The sequence below is a fragment of the Haliotis rubra genome, unplaced genomic scaffold, assembly GCF_003918875.1.
Source record: "Haliotis rubra isolate DU_JTF1 unplaced genomic scaffold, ASM391887v1 Scf380, whole genome shotgun sequence".
NCBI lineage: Eukaryota > Metazoa > Mollusca > Gastropoda > Lepetellida > Haliotidae > Haliotis > Haliotis rubra.
The window spans coordinates 646,424-660,077 of NW_025767058.1; the positions used below are offsets into that span (position 1 = coordinate 646,424).

At 37.6% G+C, this 13,654-nt stretch overlaps 1 protein-coding gene across 1 annotated transcript in view; it reads left to right on the forward strand.

The window, feature by feature from the left end:
* LOC124286346 (neurexin-3-like) overlaps positions 1–13,654 on the forward strand; it is a 131,101-nt gene that overhangs the window by 1,036 nt on the left and 116,411 nt on the right.

A 13,654-nucleotide genomic window follows, 5' to 3' on the forward strand; every position in this document is an offset into this window, starting at 1 on the left:
CAGAATGAAAAAAACGCCAAAACTCTTTTGTTGAAAAATACCTTTTGGGTAGTTCTTGACACTAGGGTCCGTGTTCCTCAAAGCGATCATAGCACGGCCATTGTCAGAAGTCAGTGTTATAGTATGAGAGTTACGCACATCTAAGCACTAGATCACTACCTGAAACAGATTTCCTTGTCATTTGCCTCAGGACAAGTATGGGGTATTTTTGACTATATTCTGGGTACTGAAAATGCTACTAAACTGAAGCTACGTACTGTTTGAAGGCAAGCTTGTACAGGTACTCTGATATAGTTCAGATAAGGATTCTGTTGGTACCAGAAAGTTAATCATCTTAAATCACGCAGCACATTAATTGTTTTTCTTCCGTGTTATATTTCCAGAATTAATGGATAGGGTCATCATGTATACAAGTCCTTGCATGCTACGATAGCTTTTGTGATCTGTTCTTTCCACACATTTTCACGTCGACTTCTTTTCCAATGATTAATAACATGGTGTTATTAACATGTATATCAGTGAGAAACAGGCTTTATTGCACCACATCCTTCTGATATTGACAGTATTCCTGGGTATTGACCTACAACCACTATATATGGATATTGCAATGGGAAGAGAAACAGGATACACTAGGCAGGGAAGCACAGGTGTTCAGGCACATAATGATAGAACACGTTTGAAATCAGACACAGCAGCTGACTAAGGCTACTTCAATATAATCAGAGAACCTGGGGCTAGATTTAAAAATACTGCACAGCAGCCTGTATGAACAATTCCTCAGTGCTATTGATTTCGGGGTAAATTTACAATTCAGATCGTAGATCATAGTTTGATATTTTTACATTTATGCATGTTGATAATTTTTTGTTGCTGTTGTTTAGGATGATATAAAGCAATGATATATGCATCTTCATTAATTGTCTTTTCTATTTGGAAACTATGATTTCATGTATTGTATATATTATCATTAACTATTATTTACTTTCAAAACCAATTGTTGTGCTATTAGATATCAGACTAATCCTATCTTTAGAGCCAACAGCGAACATTTATCGATTCAATGTCACATTTACTTTGTACTTAAACATCACTTTGTTTTAGAAATGTATGTAAACAAGAATGAATACCTCTTAAGTGACATCCCTTTGAGCAGTATAATTGAGTTGCTTTAACCATACTTTATGTTTAGTAATTTGAGATGACTGTTTATGTTGATTATGTTAAGTACAGACAGTAATGTCTACATTTCCTTTCAGAAGGGAAGTCTCTTGTGACAGTGTTCTTACATGCTTAAGGGGGAAAATTCTCCAGTTGATCTATATGATTAAAATTACTTATGTATACCAGAAAGACATCTCTCCTATGCCGGGCTTATTCTTCAGCTATATAAATTAGTAATACACTAATAAGAATGGACCCTGATCAGGCAGTTTCAGACCAGACAATAAACAAATCGAGAGCTGCATATTTCATCACTTGTGCTGTATGCAGCCCCTTGAGTGTAGTGTTGCTGAGGAGAAGCCATGTTTAAGCTGTGTGTTCGTGTAGCTGTCGCTCATATAAAACCTGGTCTTTGATATCACAGATAAGGAAATAAGATCAAGCATGCTTTGTGGTGTAATCGCATCAAGGTAAACTGGGCCATACAGGTGGCACTAGTGATACACGTATCAGCTGTCACAGTTTATACTGCTTCTATTGATCAATTACCAGGAACTTCTGGGAAGACAGAAATACATACCAACTGGTTCATATGGTCAATAGTGACTGGTGTATATAGCATGCTGAATCAGGCAGTTTGGTAAGAGATGCAAAGAAACATTATTGTTATTTTTTGTAGTTACATTACACTAATAAGCAGCAGAAAATGTACCGGGTGGGATATGTCATGTGACTATTAACCTTCTAGCGCAGCTTGGGTTATGCAGGATAATAATAATCAGATTGATAGAATAGAATAGAATAATACTTTAATGCCTTTCCAGGAATTTGTGTTACATCAGCAGAGCTACTGACACATTAGAGAGATACCAAACATATTAACATAAATTCTTTGATTTAGGTATCTTCACATTTGTTTAAGAGAGATATGGTACTAGGAATAAAGGATGTACGGGCTCTCTTAGTTTTCACAATTGGAACTTTGTAGCGGCGGCCTGAAGGGAGGAGGTTGTATTCCGAATTGGGGTAGTGAGTACGGTCAGATATGATTTTGACAGCTTGATTCACGATTTGCCGCTCATATATTGATGATAAACATTCAAATCTGACTCCAGCGATTTTACTTGCAGTGTTAACAATTTTGTCTAGCGCTGTGAGCATTCACCTAGTGAATGGAGTTGAGCTCATTATATATGCACTTATTGTAATTATCAGTCCACATTAATGTGGAAGCACTTTCAGGACTGGATTTGGTTCATTGTAGGAATATTCCATATTCCAAACATTGGTGAGGTGAGGTGAAATTGGGTTTAACGTCGTGCTTGAGAATATTTCGCTCATATGACGACATGCATGCGTGTGTATGTGTATGTGCGTCTGCTTGTACTAGCCCAGACTGAAGCTGGTTTTATAGTGCTAGCCCACTGAGATACCATGCCGCAGTGAAGCATGAATACCCCTCAGACACATTATACTGACTCCGAGCCGACCAGTCCTTGTTGTAGCCATTAATGCTGAGCACCAGGCAGGGACCAACAAGTACCATATTTTAACGTCTTTGGGTATGACGTGGTCGGGGATCGAACCCACGACCTTCCGCTCTCCGGGCGGACGCTCTAACCACTACACCACAGAGGCGGTCTCAAACATTGGTTGGTTCGCTGAACACATATACCTCACATTGTACTTACCTATGAGACAGTAACGTGTGTAGGTGTTCAGAATGGACCTTAAGCATCGGGTGTTGTTTATTCATTAATGCAGTGTAGGACACTACATGTTGGTGAATCATATTGTCAGTGAATAACAGCTATAGTATATGGCTTTATGTTACCTCAAAGACTCTGTTACAAACATGGATGTGGAATAATTCTTTTAACCTGGAACAGTGGTAAACTATGTATGGCATAATACTTCCATCTGCATGGTCGATATGTAAATTTCAGACAGTAGGTATTATCACCCTAGTACATTATCATTTGGTTTATTATTTTGTAAAATCACACAATTGCTGTTATTCAACGTTCCCTTCATAATCATGTCATTCAAAATTTGCCCAACTGGAATAATAAGGGTACAAAGCTGGCAGCACCGACTGAGGAAATTGCTATAAAGAGATGTTGGATGATACGATACAAGGATAGTGCACACGATGCATACATAGTGAAATTAACGTGAAATAGACGGAAATTGCAGTCCACTCCCTGTGTGGCAACGGTGATATGGAGAGGCTGCAACCTGAGGCTGCTGTGCTTTGATCATGAACAACAGAAATGTACACGCCAGGTTTTGTTTGTGAAGTGGAACATGCACCTGACCACTTGTCTGTGATATATGGCTTGATAGTGCTGGCAGTTTACACCAGTTTATAATGCTCTAGGTGACAATAATATAACTTTAAAGCTTTGTAGGTTGTTGGCATATGAGGTTTAGTTCTTCTTTTGGTCTTTTTCACAGTGAATATTTTATAGAGGGATGACAAACTGCCACAAAGTGAAATATTTAGAAAGATCACAGGGTCTCAGTTGCTTTTTTGAAAACTTAGATCTCAGTGTCACTGTATGACCAATGTCTATAATAATCCCATGTGCATCATTATATACTGAACAAAAAAAAGTTACATATGTTTTGCAGTGAAGAGTGTGCAAAAATGATACTAATAATAATTATTATCTTTTTCAAATGTGGCTGTTATGCACTGCACTCTAGTTGTATAAAGTAAAAGCATCATGAATTTTACATATAAACGTGCCTGTAACTCTACAGCATTTATCGAGGTAATTACTTGTTACTGTATGTTTTGCCTTTTAAGTAAATGTATGTTAAAAGCTCTGAATTTTCCATTTACTGTTAAATGTTGCATTAAAAACACTAAAAAATGTTAAATTTGTCAGCTTCTTACTTAGTTAAAATGCCAGCTTCCTTCCACACCATTATAGAACTTCCTGCTTATTCATAACTTCAGGTTCTTTTCATAATTAAACAGCTTTTATGCTAGCAGTTTGTTAGAGCTATGCCATATGATAATACCAATGAGCAATTACAATGTTGCAGAGTAATCCTAAAATGAGATCAGTCCATTTATTATTTGATAAAAATCAATACTGCATCTTCATTAGTTGCCTGTATCCCAGCATACATATCATTCATCTGTCAGTGCATGGTTATTGCTCCAAGAAAATTGCACTGCATGTGGTTTCTATATCTAATACAATGTTGACTGCATTGCAGCAGGGTCCTAACTAACCATTGATCCATAGGGCATTAACTAAGTGAAGGATTGTTTTTAATGTCCACCTTCCATTTGTAACTTTTAGCCATCCCTGCTGACTCATAAATGGCAAGCATTTACAGTCCTTCTGGAAAATGATTGTTATTAACGAGTACACTAATGACTACTCATTGTTGAAGTTCATCTCTCCCATATTGGCTAAGCAATAGTCTGTGTAGTACAAATGTAATTACAATTCTATTCTCTCACAGTCCAGATTCTCATGACCACAGATAAAAATAAAACTTGTTAGCAATCAAGTTACACGTTCTTCATTTGTAGTAGGGGGTGGTGGGGTAACCTAGTGGTTAGAGCGTTCGCTAATCACGCCGAAGGCCTGGGTTCGATTGCCCACATGGGTACAATTTGTGAAGCCCATTTCTGGTATCCCCCGCCGTGATATTGCTGGAATATTGCTAAAAGCGGTGTAAAACCATACTCAGTCTTTTGTAGTAGCAGGTCTGTACGCTTGCAAGATTCCAGCATAATTTGATAAGAGCGTGCATGGTTAGCCTCAGGGTGAGACTACTATAGATTATCATCAATCTCAATTCTGGAAATTTAAACCAGATTTTAACATACAGTCAAGACAATGGTGTTCAGTTTACAAGAAGTGGGTTGGGTTATAGTATTGGTCATAAATAAGAAGGGTATATAGATTCTGAAGTTGCAAAATATGCAGTTGTGACATCTTTTGAAGGAAATATTATATATGAAAATTCCATTAGGGCCTCCCGCTTCCTGAACGTGATATAGATCCACTCAGAAACTAGATCTTTCTGTCAAGGGACTGCAGCAGTGGGTTCTAAAACATCTTTCACCATGTTGGAAGTTGAATGCTGTAAACATCATTGATTTTCTGTTCATCAGCCTGGATGATATTGACTTATATCAGCATGGCTATAGAGTTGAGCAGTGTACAGTGTGATTTCTGTTATTTCACTTGCGCCCAACTCTCCATGTGCAATATAACCTTGTATACTCTGCTCGTAGCTTCACTTGGCCATGGCTTTGAACTCAGTGTCTGGGGATATGTGGACTCGAGGAAACAGTGGAAAGTGGTGTTTTAGTGCTGTTTATTACAACAGTACCGCTTGATACACTGAAGAGTGAGTATGGCTACATTATGCTTTTACAAAGGGATACAAGTAAGTTTATTACATTTTGGATGTATTTGATATTTTATTTATAAGGGATTGCAAGCTACAGCCATGAGCACAGTGAAAATAAGGTAGATGATGAGCTTTTGTGAACATTATAAAGACAAATGCCTGGAATTTCGCAGGGATGCATCAAGAGGATGATGCAAGATCAAAGTGGAATGGACTAACCTTTTATATAGTTATATTGCAGTATTTGTTATTCATACCGGTGTGGTGGGGTAGCCAGGTGGTTAAAGCGTTCGCTTGTCATGCTGAAGACCCAGGTTCGATTCCCTACTTGTTTACAATGTGTGAAGCCCATTTCTGGTGTCCCCCACCTTGATATTGCTGGAATATTGGTAAAAGCGGCATAAAACTAAATTCACTCACTCACTCAGTGTTATTCATACCATTCACATTCAAAGCACATGTTTATGGCACCTTAACATGAAACATGATGTGTTTAAGACTTTTAAGAAACATATTAGAATGCCATGTTTTTTGTTTCATGAAATTAAATTAGGTTAAAATTTCAGGCTATCATGAGTACAATAAACCTACAGTTAGGCATATTGTTGAAGTGTGTCGAGGTATAGCTGGTATCAGCTGGAAAGGCAGGTTCATGAATGAAGACGTTAATGGTAATGAAGGGTGTGCCTTTGAAATGGTTATCATGCCTATTGCTTGAGGATCTTTCCTATTATCGAAAAAAGGAATTTGTCATAATCAAATAACTGTTAGTGCTCTGATATCAGTCTTTAAAGCTCTGATATCAGTCTTTAAAGTAATCACCAGTGTATTTTAGAGGACATATGCTATATATAGCATGGCAAAGAGAAAACAGCTGTGACATTGTTGGAATAGAGCCTGACAATACGTCACATGATCTGCACATGCATAACAAATGATTGGTAATATGAGAACGGTAAAATGCAGACTGCATCAATTACGTTAATAAAATACACCACGCATGTAGAAGGCTCATAACTATTTATTATGACTATTACACATGTGCCTTCCAGGCCATCATTCTGAAGAAGTGTACAATCACTAATGAATCTCATTCACGAAATGTCATGGGAAAAGGTTATGTGCACAAAGAAGATGAAGATGTAAATATTATTGTTGCAGATCTTCTCTATCCCAGTGAAGAGATAATTGAAGGGTAGGCTTGTTAATAACATGTCAGTTTCATCTGTCCTTCTGCTTTTATCCCTCTCAACCTGACCCAGATGAAAGTCATTGACACGCTACTTGCACAAACTCAATGCTATTATGTTCAAGGTTTTTGTCATGTTGAACAGTTCTCAGTCACTTTGGTTAGGGACATGATTGAACTGTATGTCAACATCTATGTATCCCGTAGGCACATTTGTACAATAGGTTTAACATCCCTTTTGATTATGTTATCTAACTTGTACAAGGATGGTTTGCAGATGTTTGTTTTTCAGTATATATGAAAGATCCAGATGTTTGTTTTATGATTCAATGATGGTTTGCAGATGTTTGTTTTTCACTGAAAGATCCAGTATATATGTTAGCAAGGATGGTTTGCAGATGTTTGTTTTTCACTGAAAGATCCAGTATATATGTTCAAGGATGGTTTGCAGATGTTTATGGTTTTCACTGAAAGATCCAGTATATATGTTCAAGGATGGTTTGCAGATGTTTATGGTTTCACTGAAAGATCCAGTATATATGTTCAAGGATGGTTTGTTGATGTGTGTTGCTCACCTAATGATCTAATGTGGTCAAGGATGGTTTGTAGACCTTTGCTTTGTTGCATTCTAAATGATGGAATGTGTACAGTGATGGTTTGTAGAACCTTGTTAGTTGCTCACTGATTGGTGTAATATGTTCAAGGATGACTAAAGATCGTGATTTGAATCCTCATTTGATCCTCATTGAATGGTCTGATATGTATAAGGATTGTTTGTTGATCACTTCACTCATTAAGCTGTTCAAGTTTGTTTGTTTTGTTAGTTTGTTGTTTTACGCAACACTCAGCAATATTCCAGCTAAATGCCAATCAAACAGAATATTCCAGCTATATGGCAGCTGTCTGTAAATAATTGAGACCGGGCCAGACAATCCAGTGATCAACAGCATGAGCATCCATCTACACAATTGGGAACCGATGACATGTGTCAACCAAGTCATTGATCCTGACCACCTGATCCTGTTAGTCGCCTCTTACGACAAGCATGGGTTGCTGAAGATCAGTTCTAACTCGGATCTTCATGGATATATGTACAAGAATCATAAGCTTGTGATCAATCCTTCAATGTATTGCATAGTTTTCACACCCAGTATGCTGGGAAGTCTTAACCTTTATCCTTGCATTACAGTTATTTCATTGTGACAGGTAAGACGATTTTGACACTTTTTCAGCAAACAGTTAAGTATAATTGTTGCTGACTCAGAACCTTTTTGTTCTGTATGTTCAGCCTGTGCAGTACAGACATGGTAATTGTCAGCTGAAATTCTGTATCTGTGGGAGGATGTACAATATGACACTGTGTCCTGTAAACTGACAGCTGTTGTTGATGCTTGGAAGAATGTGTGTATGTATGATTAATTTATGGAAATATGTACAGCATGGATGTAGCAAAGAACATTCCATGTGTGTTGCCCTTGAACAGGATGCATAAAATCTCATCCATGTGTTTTGTTTTCCATATTGATGTTGAATGTCAAACGTGTATATTTATGCATTCTTAGACCATTAACAATAATTGTATCAACAACAAATCTCTTAATCTTTTTCCGTTTTTCCTGAGTTTATCAAACTGACACCCTGTAATCTCATAACATGGAGTCAATAGTAATCTGCAGATATATTTGTCACTCTGAAATCAATAGACATATAGTACACAATGAGCCCTTTATGGTAGTTATTTCAATGTGGAATTTGAAAAAAATGCATCTTTCCCTTTCAAATAGTAGTACTTAACAAAATCTAATTTATATGATAAAGGTTTCAGCCAGTTGTACCCAAGATTTCCAACTGTGCCGCATGCTGTCAAAGACGATATATGTCAATAAACATGTTTTGTGTCACACAGCCTATAGAGTTCAAAGTGTACATATTTAGAATGTTGATGTCAGGATAGAATAGCAAAACTGATGGGCTCCCTGCCATGGCATTGTAATCAAATTTCTTTGTGGCCTTGTTCTTTTAGTAAGTCTATGATAAATGTTTTATGAGTTTTGAAATGAGGCAAACATTGTCGAGAATTCATACAGTGTGTAATATGTTCTGCATGAATGACCCTCTCTCTTCTCTTTTCGGATGGCTTGGCCTCTTTTAGATGAATGAATGGCTATCCATTATAATAATGAAAACCAAGATATGCCTGTTTCGTGGGATACTTATCCAAGTCCTTCACTTTTCAGTGTGTCCATAGGCTGCCAGTTTAATTCCTATCTTCATATTCATTATGCTAGGGTAACTTCTTTCATTCTTCTTAAGGATATTTTGAGCGTTTTCTCAAGTGAAAATTAATGGGATATTAGTTGTTGTCAATTAACTTATATTGTGTGGCAGGAATGAATCGGTTCATTGAATGTTTTATTCTGATGTACATGTATATTCTATTTAGTCTCTGAGCTGGTATATAAGAAGATTATCCTATTATAAAATAGTAGTTTGTTCATCTGGTCTCAATTTATCCTAAAAGTCTTTTTTTTTGAGTAATTAAATATAACTTTTTACTTTACTTAATCATGAGAAAGGATACTATATATAAAAAAATATATCTATATATATTTCTGTGGCATTGACATCAAAGATCATTATATATATCTTTTCCAATCCTTATAGTATGAGTTTTCCTAATGCCTTTTCAAAACTGAAAGCAAAATGGAGATAATGTTTGAGAACTTCTGCAGATTTGCTTTTCCAGCATTTTGGCAGTGAGGTTACTTAATTTGGCAGTGGTCGAGCTGTCACTTTTTGCAGACATAGTATATGTATTATATGTGAAGGTATGGAGTGGAATTCTTTTTAACATTTATCATGCTCTTCCTGATGGTTGTCGTCTATGTCTGTCAGAGATGCAGTAAAGAAAACGGCAACACTCTGTGAAGGGAATACTCTGTGCAGTCAAATCATAAAATATTTGTGTAATTAAGAACTGAGATCAAAGGAAAGTATCCAAAGCCCAAAAATTCACTATGCAGGGTCTAGATCATTCAGTGACCCCCTAAATTGACCATTTAATTGTTTTAATACATATGGAAAGGACTGCCTCCGTGGTGTAGTGGTTAGAGCGTCCGCCCAGAGAGCGGAAGGGCGCGGGTTCGATCCCCGACCGCGTCATACCCAAAGACGTTAAAATATGGTACTTGCTGGTCCCTGCCTGGCGCTGGGCATTAATGGGTACAACAAGGACTGGTCGGCTCGGAGTCAATATAATGTGTCTGAGTAGGGTATCAATGCTTCACTGCGGCATGGCATCTCAGTGGGCTAGCACTATAAAACCAGCTTCAGTCTGGGCTAGTACAAGCAGCCGCACATACACATACACATGCATGCACGTCGTCATATGAGCGAAATATTCTCAAGCACGACGTTAAACCCAATTTCACCTCACCTCACATATGGAAAGACTGGCCCTATATTTCTGAAACCTAGCTCTGAAATGTCAATCAGTGATGAAATATTGCAGTTATTTAAATACATTGTGACTCTGAGCTTCATAATAAATGCCATGTAACTGGTAGTGATGGAACAGCCAGACACCAATCCTGATTACAGGAACCAAAGACTGAGATTTGAACAAATTTGAAAGCATGCCTCATGGCACACGATCCAGGTCAGTGTTCATCCTAGGCCAAAATTGTGTTTGCACGATCAAGAATGTGCCCTAGTGGGGAGGTCAAAAGTCAACATGGCGACTGCGATTACAAAGTTTCTGGCTTGATTGCATATCAAACATAGGCGATAGTTGGCAAGGGTCATACAGAGACTCAAACAAATCTCCCTGGTTTGTGGTTAAAGCACCTTGCGTCGCAGTGTAGTGATATTACTCAGTGTCAATACGTGGATTCCCCTATGTATTTGTCTCAGATTAAGGTGAATTTCGTCTGCAAGGTTTTGTTATGGGTGAAGAAGAGAGCTGCAAATTTGCCAGAAATACTGATCTCAGATTCCCAAATCTGCATAAAATGAACGATTTAGGTTGTCATGCTGGAATGTAGCAATGTCTTTTTTGATAAACAGTCAGGCAGAAGTTATTTGTACCGGAGAAAACATTGTGAAAAGGTTGAAATATTTGTAGCGTGGGGAAGGTTGGAATTCTGAGTAGGTTTGGGGTCTTTTGAATTCCCTTCTAATTATTTAAACAGGGATCAAACCGGGGTACTGGAATCATTACCTTTTATATGTCCTTCCTATCCATCATTCCAGTGATCAACATGGTGAATGAGACTGCATATACCTTTCAATGGTGTCAGAAACTGCTGTCAATATAGAACAGTCATCTTTGTTGTAGCATGCAGAGAATTTGTATGCTTTCGCTTTTTTCAAATCTAAAATTCAAATTTGAAACTTGTGAGTGTGATGTTTGAATGTCTTAAAAGTGAACTCTTGATATATGTCAGGTCATTATGACCAGATATACACAGTGTGGGATTTTGTTTTGACAGAAAGGGATGAAAAAAAGATATCCATGTAAATTTGAAGTGTGAAGTTGCAGCAGGTTCAGCTGGCACTGAAATAACATATGCAAGACACTTGCAAAAACATGCTTTTTATTTAGACATAACAGCATTGAAGTGTGGTGTCATTTCTGGCAACAGACCAACTGTTGGTAATACAGTACGAGGAATACCCATTCCGCGAATATATGGGTATATTACTACTGACCCCTGTTATGCCATGTCAATATTGTAGTCAGTTCCATTTATGCTCATGCAAAATGGGTATCCAGCATCTTACCACATTAATATGATTGATGATACATGATCTGATCATAAACGCTTCCTCGGTATTACCACTGTATTAGCCCTATATTAGCACTCTCGGTCCCTATCCACAAAGTGTCTGTAGCGTTACGACCTATCGTAACTCTATACTATACCATAGGCTTATGAATGACGTAGTGCTATGAATACTTTGTGAATAGGGTCCCTGGTCATGAAAACAGATTTGGATTAACAAAGCACACTTTGCAACCGTGAATGACTTTGAATGACGTCTGCCAAGTTACAATTTGGTCTGAGGATAACAAGCTTTATAGCAGTTCTTAATGTTTATGGTTTGCACCATATTGCACAAATTGGCTGGTCGATAATAAGTACACATAAGATAAATATATATATGTACGAGGTGTGGGTATGTGACAGTTGTGTATTGGGATATACACACAGCTGAGAAGAAAATTGTGAAGCAAAGAAACTTGTCTTAGTCAACTTGAAAAAGTAATGTCACAAGTCCTCTGTTTTGGACTACAGTCAAACAGTCAAGCTAACAGCAAGGTCAAACAGCACTTTTTACTTTCCACTAACAGTCTCAGGTCCAGGGTGCCATTGTACAAGCAATCTTAGCACTAAGGTGATCGTAACTCCCATACCTTAACATACAATTACGACTGGCGTATCGCTAAGGTTGCTTTGTACAATGGCACCCAGGTATCTGCCATCTTGAGAGACATGTACTTGCATTTCAGGCATCACTGTTATGTAAAAACTATCTTGATTGGAGGATATTTTCATGATATCATTGCAGCCAAATTGCACATGTGCATTGGTCCAAAGTGATTAGCTGTGCTGCAATCTTAGAGGACAATACGAGTCAATATATCTCTCTTTGGATGCTGTGGGAGAATGGTAGAATACCCGGTACAGCGTGCTTGTCATAAGAGCAGTTGTATAATGATGGAGTAGTTATTATTTGGTATCTGAATTATATAGTATCTGGCTGATTACTGGCCTGACCATGCAATTAACAGCCACATTAAATATGGACTGGTCCATAATATCAACGCAATTTCAGTGCTGAGACAATTGCAATTTCCATATTTGAAGATTAACTTTAGCAGCCATAGCTCAAAGGTCCCTTCATGGAACCAGGGCTCCAGATAAGAGCCGTATCGGCGTATGCACGATACGGTAGGAAATAATTTAGAAAACGTAGCAGATACGCACCACGGCAATGGCGTACAGTCTTAGAATCATTTATCTGAAAAAGTATTGTTGTATTTTTGTTCATTGACCTGTGTACACAAGCGTAGCAATGTTGTGGTGCATATATGAAATGAAACACAAGATTACTGATACTCCATTAATTTCCATTCAGTACTCTTGATGTACACTTAAGGTTTTCCAGTACTCCTATATTGAACAAATAGGGAGTACTTACTCCTGATGTTGAAAAATGATTTGGAGCCCTGTGGAACTGTATTCTGGAATATATCTGGCAGTTGCCTGAAACAACATTCACTCACTTCCTGAATGTATCAGTCTCTAGGAAAGTATGGCATATGAAACACATTGCCCTTTTGTCTCATTAGTTACTTACTCAATCAACCCTGAAGATATGGGTTAGAATTGGTCTTCAGCAACCCATGCTTGTCATAAGAGGCGACCAACAGGATCGGGTGGTCAGGCTCGCTGACTTGGTTGACACATGTCATCGTATCCCAATTGTGCACGATGCTCATGCTTTTGTTCACTGGATTGTCTGTCCCAGACTCGATTATTTACAGACCATATAGCTGGAATATTGCTGTGTACAACATTAAATACCAACCAAACCAAACCAAGCTTACTGACTCAGATCTGAGGGTTCATGTACAGGTTTACCATTATAGATTACAAAATTCAAAATTTTTAAACAAATTATCAAGAGGCTACTACTGCTAGTGCTGCTGCTTCTGCTAAAGCAGAATATAATGTCATGAATGATATATGCATTAATGTTATATATTTAAAGAACATGTTTTCTGAATTTCAATCTTTCATGAGTAAAGACATGTCATCTTTTGTCCTGGAAGAATGATCAACATCACAGATGTGATTCTTTACAACCTTTTCTATGAAGGAAATCAATTCATTGAGTGATCAAGTGATATATGGT